The following is a 10,574-nucleotide window of genomic DNA, read 5'->3' as shown; positions in this document are numbered from 1 at the left end:
GTCTGTATGTGCGTGTGTGTGTGTTTGTGTGTGTGTTTGTGTGCGTGTGTGCGTGCGTGTGCGCGTGTGCGTGTGTGTGTGTGTGTGCGTGTGTGTGTGTGTACGTGTGTGTGTGTGTGTGTGTGTGTGCTCTTGTAGGTGTGCTGACTGTGTTCAGATCTGCACTGTTGCATTCTCTGGAGGCAAAGTATCTGCGTGGGCTGGATGGAGAACATCGCATAAATCATAACACACCAGCAGTGAGTCCTGCTCCGCACTGGACCAGCCTGTGCAGGTACGGATCAGAACAGCTCATGCTTAGTCATTGGTCCGATTGCGCAATGCACTCTACACACTTATCTACATAAAGCCTGCCTTCTCATATGCAACCTTATTAGGTGTTCACAGGGTATCTGAGGATACCTATTGTCATTTTACTGACATTTACAGGGTAAAATGTCAGTAAAATGCGCCTGAGGAAATAACACAATGTTTTCCTCCAAAGAACTGCTTGCTAGCGCCTTTCTGATGCTGGGGGCCTTGTGGACGAGTGGCGTGCTTGCTTGTGTACGCCCTGGTGACAGCGTGTGTGCAGTGCGGTGCACTTACACTTCCCGCTGTGCAGAAAGCATTTTCTCAGGAGCCAAGGTCAAAGTATTTGCCACGTCCTTCGCTGTTCTTGGAGTGAGAGTGGGCCTCGCTCAGTCTCGGAGGCTTTCGGCCGACTCCAGAAAGTCGCAGTCATTGTGTGTCAGCCGTGAGGGGAACAAAGACATTTCCCCCCGGAGGAACTTTGGGTTCCTGTCGATAAGGAGGCCCGCGTTCTCCAGCCGGCCCCGTGTTTACATGCTGCTCTCGCTCTGTGTGTGTGTGTGTGTGTGTGTGTGTGTGTGTGTGTGTGTGTGTGTGTGTGTGTGTGTGTGTGTGTGTGTGTGTGTGTGTGTGTGTGCCAGTGCATGAGCCTGTTTGTGTATGTGTATGTGTGTGTGTGTTTATGTGTGTTTTGCCTGCATGTGTTTTTGTTTGTGTCTTCATCTGTGTGTGTCTGTGTATACCTGACTGTATGTGTGTGTATGTGTGTGTGTGTGTGTGTGTTTGTGTGTGTGTTTGTCACAGTGGAATTCTGTGGTGCAACATAAGCGCCAGTGGCGTCTGTATAAATATAACCTCTCTTGAAAGAAGCATCAACGCTCTGAAGTGGGGGGGGGCAGTCGGCATTTAGGATCAATTTGTGTGCGTGCATGTGTGCATATCTGTTTGTACGTGAGTGTGTTAGCGATTGTACTGAATTGTTGTATGTGTAGCACTGGCTCAACATATCATTATCTCAAACTTTGTAAATGTTTCATTTATTGAGTGTCGATAACAATAAAATATCAGTGCAGGGACCCCCCCCAAACCAGTGCGTTCCCCAACCATGACTGTGTCGGTGACCTGCTGTTCCGAGGCCGGAGCCCGTACTTAGTGAGGTGGGGACATTGTGGAGGCAGTGCCGCGGTCGTTGGAGGCATGTGGACCATGCTGTATGTATGTGTGCATGCACCTGTTTCTTAGCACAGCCTGATTGTGGGTTCTAATGTGTGCAGCATTGCAGCCTCTCAGCCATGCCGTCTGATGCCAACCAATCAAGCCGGGCATCAGCGGGCTTTATGGTACATATAGGATAAGGATACACACACACACACACACACTCACACACACACACACACACACACACACACACACACACACACACACACACACACACACACACACACACACACACACACACACACACACACACACACACACACATGCAATCCTTGGATGGTAGCTCATCTGCAGGCAAAAGTAGAGCAACACAATTATCACAGTCGGCTAGGTTGAAGAGACCTCAGACCATTATAATTCCAAACGTATGACTTTTCCCTTCATTTGGGCCACTTTTTCCATTTGCACACCTTTTGAGAACTCCCTGAACGAGTTGAGACAGGGAGAGCGAGAGAAAGCCATATATCATTTGAGACTACCACTTTGCTCCTGACACAAGGAGTACACAGGCATTGCTCATCATACGCACCAACCCACACGTAGCACCTTTCTGATTCTCTCTCTCTCTCTCTCTCTCTCTCTCTCTCTCTCTCTCTCTCTCTCTCTCTCTCTCTCTCTCTCTCTCTCTCTCTCTCTCTCTCCCTCTCTCTCCTTTGCAGATGAGGTGAGGCCATGTAATGGTATAACTTCTTAGATCTACGTCCCTGAGGCTGAGAACATAGACTCCTCCTGAGCACACTGAGAACACGCGGATGACCTTCATACTGCTCTCCCAGGGGCCACCGGGGGCAGCAACACCCCCCAGTCTGCTGCCCTTCCTGGACGGTTAGCGGTGGCTAATTGCCAATAGCCTCTCAAAGAAAGACTACATCTGTACTGGGGATTCACTTAGCATGGAGTGTTGAGTCGCAGGCTTTTATCTCCTCGGGTTCCCACGCCTGCCAAGCGAGCTATGGGGACAGTTTGAGGCAAGGGTGCCCAGGGTTAGCTTAGATTAGCTTGAGAAAAAAAGCCTATAGTCAATTTGGGTGTTTGTGTGTGTGTGTGTGTGTGTGTGCTTGTGCGTGTGTGTGTGTGTGTGAGTGTTTGTTTGCAAGCGCGTGTCTAAGTCTCATCAAGATATAGCGTAAAATGTTTCATACCAGATGATTTGCTTAAAGATGACGGGCATTACATACTCTGAATACTAATATCAAACGTGCCTCGGGTTTAAAGGGCTTCTCAGTGAACATTATTTATTTTGCAAGGCCTGGCTGAAAAAAACGATTTGCACCATTCCTGATAAACGGGACTCGGTCGCTGAGCCGCTGAGCAACAGGAGCGATTCAGATAGCATCTCTGTCCACCGAAGACTCTGTCCACCGACGGCTGATGATCCTCGAACAGATTCGGTTGTCCTGCGATGAGTGTCATACTGTCTAACGAGGCGGCTGGGCTCGTGATTCATCTCTCGTCTTCCTCCACCAGCGCCCAGCCTCAGTATCTGCAGGGCGGATTTCTCCCTCCACCTGGAAAGAAAGGAGGATAGATCATCATCTGATGTTCTGTGTGCCTGCCTCGCTGTGTGGGTTGATGTAATGAAATGCAACAGCGCTTGTGCTGTGATCAAGTGATGAGAATACAAATAGTGGCATTGAAGATGCAGAAGGGGTGCGGGGGGGGGGGGGGGGTGATAAGGGTGGATGTGGGGGGAGAGGGGGTGGTGTAGGAAGGGATGGGTAGGAGAGCAGGGGTGGATACAGGGCTACCTGTTGGCAGCAGAATCACCGCCAGGGATGGTGAGTGGTGAGTGGTAACCGCCAGGCAGCCACCTCACACATCAGCCTTTTACTCAGCGTGTGTGGGGGGTGGGGATGGTGGAGGTGGTGGTGGTGGGGGTGGTGGAGGTGGTGGAGGTGAGGGAGGGGGGTGGGGCTTGTTCGTGCATGTTTGTGTGAGCGATCCGAAACATTTCATAATGCAAAAAAGTAGGTGGCGATGTGAGAGAGAGATGCGAGATGGAGAGCTATGTTTATGTCACCATTGTTTTTTAACATTTCGATCTCGCAGAAATTGTCAAAAAAATAGTGGAAGATAAATAGACGAGTGCTTTATTCACGCCTGGGGTAAATGGAGACATAGTCCCCCCACACCCTGAGCAAAGGTTACGTTCTTTGCAACCTCTCACACGCCATAACGCTGCCAAGAATCCCATTTTAGGTTTCTATTGATCGGTAGACATGGCTGCCAGTACACAGCAGTAAGCAAGAAGAACCTCCCGGTTGACTTATCGTCATAATTATTCTCATGCATTTCTTCAAACAAACCCCTTGCCTGTAGTGCTTTCATGGTGTTACCAACTCAGCTTCCTCCTCCTCGTGGCGGTTTTGAAGCTGGCTCATTGATTTTCTCCAGTGGAGGAGTCAATGCAGCAACCAGCTCCACTGCAGCAGGCAGGGGGAGGTCAGCCAGTTTACAGAGAGAGGGAGGGAAAGAGAGAGAGAGAGAGAGAGAGAGAGAGAGAGAGAGAGAGAGAGAGAGAGAGAGAGAGAGAGAGAGAGAGAGAGAGAGAGAGAGAGAGAAAGAGAGAGAGAAAGAGAGAGAGAGAGAGAGAGAGAGAGAGAGAGAGAGAGAGAGAGAGAGAGAGAGAGAGAGGGGGAGAGAGAGAGAGAGAGAGAGAGGGGGGGGAGAGAGAGAGAGAGAGAAAGAGAGAGCGAGAGAGAGAGAGTGAGAGAGAGAGGGGGGGAGAGAGAGAGAGACAGAGAGAAAGATGGAGAGAGAGAGAGACAGAGAGAGAGAGAGAGAGAGAGAGAGAGAGAGAGAGAGAGAGAGGGGGGGGGAGAGAGAGACGGCGAGAAAGATGGAGAACGAGACTGACAGAGAGAGAGAGAGAGAGAGGGGGGGGAGGGAAGGAGGGGAAGAGAGAGAGAGAGGGAGAGAGAGAGAGAGAGAGAGAGAGAGAGAGAGAGAGGGGGGGGAGAGAGAGAGAGACGGCGAGAAAGATGGAGAAAGAGAGAGACAGAGAGAGAGGGGGGGAGAGGGAAGGAGGGGAAGAGAGAGAGAGAGAGAGAGAGAGAGAGAGAGAGAGAGAGGAGAGAGAGAGAGAGAGAGAGAGAGAGAGAGAGAGAGAGAGAGAGAGAGAGAGGGAGGGAGGGAGGGAGGGAGGGAGGGAGGGAGGGAGGAAAAGGGAGTCTTTTCTATACCATTGTATAATTAGGACGTGGCACTGAATGAACATTGTTGCATTGCATATGCGTTAAAGATACATTGCTTTGTTATGTGTCTCAACCAGAGACTGTATGAAGGTGCTCACAAAGCGCTATTGTTGTTGGTGTGTGTCTGACAGCGCGATGCAGACGGATATTCATCCTCCCCTAATGGTGTCTGGGGATTCATTGATGGTGCCTTCCTGTAAGGTGGTTGTTGTTATGCTGTTCGTTGCCAGTGGATTTCAAAGCTTATATGGAGAAAAATAAATTCCTGTATGAAAGTTTCCTGTATATTAGTTTCCTGTATCGTAAAAACATTCTTCCCTTCGTTATCAGTGAGATGACTTGGAAATCAGAGTTGGATGAGTGTAGGCTCGTAGCCGGGATATGCTGGACAGAAGATAACACCATGCGGGGGGTGTGTGTGTGTGTGTGTGTGTGTGTGTGTGTGTGTGTGTGATTGTGTTTGCGTGTGTGTGTGTGTGTGTGTGTGTGTGTGTGTGTGTGTGTGTGTGTGTGTGTGTGTGTGTGTGTGTAGGTGGGGTTTACTTTACACTCCAAGGCATTGTGGGTGGATTGAGGGATTCAACAGATGCACAAACAAGAAAATGTTATGCGTGTTTTGTTGTAATGGTAACTGCAGCCATTAGAAGTGGTTGAGTAGATGGCATATTGGACATTGGAAGAAGTCTGCTACCTCATGCATGCATACCGCATGCATAAATCCTTTGATCCCATTCAATCCCTTCAATGATTTCTCCCTAATTGATGTTAAACATTAAAGGGGTTGTGTTTTACACCAAGCCCTCTGGTCAAAATGGAGACTTGTGAATATCTGCCAAAAAGCGGGGAAAAGAGGAAGCTGAGCTAGCCAAATGGATGAAACTGTTCCAAAATGAGAGCCAACTCTAATCAAGAAAAACAGTAAACAGGCGGGCAGTATTTTAGCACCTCTTGGACATAGAAGAAATAGGAGAATCAAAGCAAGACAGGGAATCTGTCCTTCGAATAGAGCCAAATATTAAGTAACAGTCAATTGCTGATTCGTTAGCCAAATTTCTAATTGAGTTAAATTCCTATGTATCCCTAAGGTATCACTTCCTCAAATCTCGCAATTATTATACATTGCAATTATGTTACAGTTTTGACGAAAATCCCGTCAAAGTTACTAAAAGATACATAATGAAATGTGGACGTTGGATTTGGGTATGATTAAGATACCTACATTTGAACCAAGTGTCTGAATATGAGCTATTCAAAAATGGCTGCACTGACCCCTATCGCCAAACCAGTAAAGTCACACGGTGCTCGTGCTCTATAGCGGCCCCTGCAGTATGAATGATTAAAGGAAATAACTATTGTATCATGAGCAGCGCACCTTGACCGAACAACGATTTGAAGAAGTTGCTTAAGCAATAGGCTGAAACGACAGCACGTCCTTCTTAGCCTATCAGTGTGTGGCCTGCTATATTAAAATTAAAATGTTTTCACACACTGTTTTTGAGATTGAGTGCAGGTATAATTCTGTTCCTTCAATGATGGAAGGAAGCGACCGAAAATAAGAGTGCTGCTCTCATGTCTGTCTGGCATATTCACCGTTGCTTTTGTGTCCCATGGACATTCATTGTTGTCCAAAAAGAACGAAAAAGTCACATAGCTTCTAGTTGGAAGATCTTATCGTCACAGATACTTAAAACAAAATGAAAAAGCAGCAGCCAAAACGTACTTAACAAAGATATTTTAGGTGAAAATGTTATTCAATCATAATGTTAATTCATTCATTCGTGTGTGGCGGGACAATACTTGGGGATGCCGTGCAGACAAACGAGAACCACCACAGCCTTCTCTCTTTTAAGTTAGCAGGTCGCAGTTAGGGAGTTTCTTAATCATTACAGATGAATGACCCCCACACCCTCCCCCTTTGCACCCAGACAATAACCCGGCTAAATAACGGAGCGCTCCGACATTCTCTGCTTTTGACTGTAAACACAAAGGGAGCCATTCTCCTGGTGGGGCTATCAATCAGGGGTCGTTGTGGTTGGGGGACAATGAGGCACAATGCAGCCGTGTCATGCTCTCTGTGGTGGCTACTGGGTACTGGGCCGGCGGTGGTCGAGGTGGAGGTGGTGTGCTTTGGCTTGAGGGGACACACACACACACACACACACACACACACACACACACACACACACACACACACACACACACACACACACACACACACACATTTCTAACCCCTTGTGTCTTGGGGCCCTGCTGTGCTGGCCCGATGGCTCCTTCAGTGATGAAGAAGCGCGAAGAGGCAGAGGAAGGGAACGTCTTAGCGTTGGCATGATGTCCTTGGTCACACACAGCTCTCTCCTCTCCACCAGGATGGCCCCTCTGGGAGACAAATGATCAGACAAGGACAAGCTGGGTCATGCTGAGGACAAGTTCATTGGGTCAGAAGAGGGAGTCAAACATAGGCTTACTTTCAGGTTGGGACGGTTCCGTTGCTGCGTGCAGGCCTACACAGTACCGATGTAAACACTGGGTGGGGAAAGGCCTTGAAGCCATTTGTTTGTAGTATGTATATGGCGAAGAGAGTCGTGAAGACACGCACGCACAAGCATGCACGCACACAACTGCAAATGCAGACACATACACACACACACATGCCACACACCACACACACACGCACACGCGCGCACACACACACACACACACACACACACACACACACACACACACACACACACACACACACACACACACACACACACACACACACACACACACACACACACACACACACAGGTGGGAGTCTCTTACTTGGAGTAAGACTGGCCAGATGGCAGGGGGAGGCAGACAAAAGCATTTCTACAGTCCCGACTGATCACCATTCATTGAGTGACAGAAGAAAGCAACACAAAGCCACATAGAGTGTATTCTACTGATCTACTTGATGGAATTGCTTTAGGGACAAACTGCTACACCCATAATACAGAGACATACGTTTGTGTCTTGGTTCAGTGTAACCGTATATAAACGGTGGTGTTTGCAAAGTTAATTACTGTATGTGTGTGTGTGTGTGTGTGTGTGTGTGTGTGTGTGTGTGTGCGTGTGTGCGTGTGTGTGTGTGTGTGTGTGTGTGTGTGTGTGTGTGTGTGCGTGCGTGCGTGCGTGTGTGTTTGATAGTGTGTGTGTGTGTGTGTGTTTAGTGTGTTTGAGTGTGTGTGTGTGTGTGTGTGTGTGTGTGTGTGTGTGTGTGTGTGTGTGTGTGTGTGTGTGTGTGTGTGCACATTTGCATCTTTTAATGACCACTAGAGGGCAGTATTGTCGTAGTTCACCATAGAGAGACGACTATTAACCTTTCGTGTGTGCGCTGGGCGATGCTGTGCTGCCTCCAAACACAGGCACACGTTGATGGTAGGGCTGGGCGATATTGCCTAAAAAAAACAACCCGATTTTTCACAAAAAGTCCGATTTCCGATTTAAATCGATTTACATAAAAATGCATTATGGCAGGCCCTGCCATTGTAAACATTGTAACCTGTAACATAACATAAAATGTAAATTATATAAACTATAAAATAAAATATTTCTGTAAACATAAAGTATTACTAATGATAAGAGGCGATAAAGTGGCAACATAACATTCAAACTTTCAACATGTGTTCATAAATATACAGTGTTTTGCAAACGGTAATTACATTAAAAAAGGGAATAGTAACGGGAGAAGAATGAGAAAAACACACGCAGCTCTTTCCTTCACTCGTCTGTATTGAATGAGGAAGAGGAGCGCGATCCCCCTAATGGAGGCATTACCAACAGATCGACGAATTACCAACAGATCGACGAATTATGAAACCACACAGATCTATTTCAAATTAATTATATTCACCTTAAAATTGATTATACATGTATAAATAAATTGTTGCATACAACTTGTCACACTCGCTGCCATGTTTGTGTATCACTTTGGTAAATGCGCGCTCTGTGCGGGGAGAGGGCTGAGCCCATTCCGAACTACGGGAACTGAGATGGAAGCGTTGGCGGATGTTGAAGAGAAAACCGATTTTCATTTAAACAAGTCGACGTGAGCTACACACTCGAGTTAATCGATGAAATAGGGTTATCGCCCAGCCCTAGATGGTGAGTTAAATAAGATGCTTCATGCCTTATTAAAGAAATGTTACATCAATGCAAATTGATCTAGAAACTGACAGAGGTTGCCAAATCGCCGTTGAGAACTTTCACAGGAGGCACTGCACCTAACGTTATTTATAAAAGATGCTATCCACTCTGTACTGTTTATGGTCTTCCCTTTAGAGGGTTACATTGCGTGGTGCGCTATAATATATATCACGTTGAATGATAGCGTGGCTCAGCCTACAAGCTAGCTTGAATCATGTTGCTACACTGTGTGTGTGTGTGTGTGTGTGTGTGTGTGTGGGTGTGCGGCGTGTGCGCGTGTATGTGTGCGTGCGGGCTGGTGAACCAGACTCCTTGAACTGACGGCACCCATTAAAAAAAAAAGCCAAACCTGGCTTTCCAGAGGACTCACATCACAGGGAGAGAGGACCGCTATGTCCAGAAGAGTAGACACTCTCACACAGACACGCACGCGCGCGCGCACACACACACACACACACACACACACACACACACACACACACACACACACACACACACACACACACACACACACACACACACACACACACACACACACACACACACACACACACACACAATTACTTTTGACGGAAATGTATTCTTCATATTGCACCCGCTTGTTAATAATGATCTTATATATCTTCTTATATTTTTTATGATTTGTTTTATTGTTTCCATTTACTTTCTAGTGTGCTCTGTTTAGAATTTATGGCACTTTAAAGTTAGAGAAAGACGGGTTATCGAGCATTCAGATTGATGTGATTATTTAGTACATTCATTACCATTGCATAGCCATTACACTTGATGCAGGGGAGGTAGAGCCATTTGTTGCTCAAAGTGAAAACGAGCAAGTAGGAGTAGGAGCACAAGAAGCCATTGTATCCACAGTTTTTTGTTTCTGTTTGTCACCTAACCTTTAAAGCATAAATACAAATTTGCCCCTCTATCATGTTCAACCTTATTCCTATAGTCGTGGACGGTTGGAAAAAGTTTTTGTAATTGTACTACTGTCTTACAGGAATAATGCACTTATAAGAAACAATGGATTTGTCATGAAAGTAGGTCCCATCCAAACTCATAAACACTTTTTTTCTCATTACAAAACCAAAGCCTCAAGGGCCCATCAGACTCAGAGTGTTCAACTTTTCATGGAAAGAATATAATCGTATCGCCACAGTTGGACTGTGCTTTAATTACTTGAAGGTATGCGTGACAGCTGTGTCTATTCCCCCAAAAGTGGTTGTTGAATGCTTCCACATATGGGCAGACTTTGCAGCTCTGCATGGCGGGGCAAATGTTATCTGGTGATAGCAAGAAACACTTGTCTTAGCGACACATCACCTTGACTGTGGTATTGTGGCAGCTCCTCTGATATGTTTTTTTGTACTTTGTGACAGTGATTGTGCCGTCTTTGAGGTGCGGTAGGCAAGATTTGAAAACTGTAAGAAGAGAGTCAACCAAAAATTATATTCTCAAAGATCATTTCACTCACTTATAGCCAAGGCATGGCAATGGAAAAATTACACTCAAATTCAGCCACTGCTGAGACTCACTTCGACAAAGAGTGAAAAGACCACCTTGGTCGAATAACACCACTGAGTCAATAAAGTATAGATATAATATATTATATGGTGTATATATGGTAAGTAGTTTCTAATTTTACATAGGGGATGTGCAGTAAATAAATGTCTGCTTTAAAATCAAACCAAAGAAACATTT

The 10,574-nt window shown here is 46.4% G+C and overlaps 1 protein-coding gene and 1 long non-coding RNA gene across 2 annotated transcripts in view; one reads left to right on the top strand and one right to left on the bottom strand.

Moving 5' to 3' along the window:
* Positions 1–2,823: 2,823 nt before the first annotated feature.
* Positions 2,824–9,285, bottom strand: LOC130374222 (uncharacterized). The gene is made up of 3 exons (XR_008893588.1): positions 9,223–9,285; positions 6,933–7,079; positions 2,824–3,017 (listed from the first exon to the last, which is right to left on the bottom strand). It is a non-coding gene; the product is annotated as an uncharacterized LOC130374222 (long non-coding RNA).
* Positions 8,722–10,574, top strand: part of esr2a (estrogen receptor 2a) — a 34,898-nt gene continuing 33,045 nt past the window's right edge. The window contains exon 1 of the mRNA XM_056580884.1: positions 8,722–8,831. The gene's annotated coding sequence lies outside the window, so the exon portion shown is untranslated. The remainder of the gene's footprint in view (positions 8,832–10,574) is intronic.

This window comes from Gadus chalcogrammus, chromosome 21 (assembly GCF_026213295.1).
Source record: "Gadus chalcogrammus isolate NIFS_2021 chromosome 21, NIFS_Gcha_1.0, whole genome shotgun sequence".
Taxonomy (NCBI): domain Eukaryota; kingdom Metazoa; phylum Chordata; class Actinopteri; order Gadiformes; family Gadidae; genus Gadus; species Gadus chalcogrammus.
Note: the sequence above shows the minus strand (reverse complement) of the source record. Positions and strands in the feature narration are given on the sequence as shown.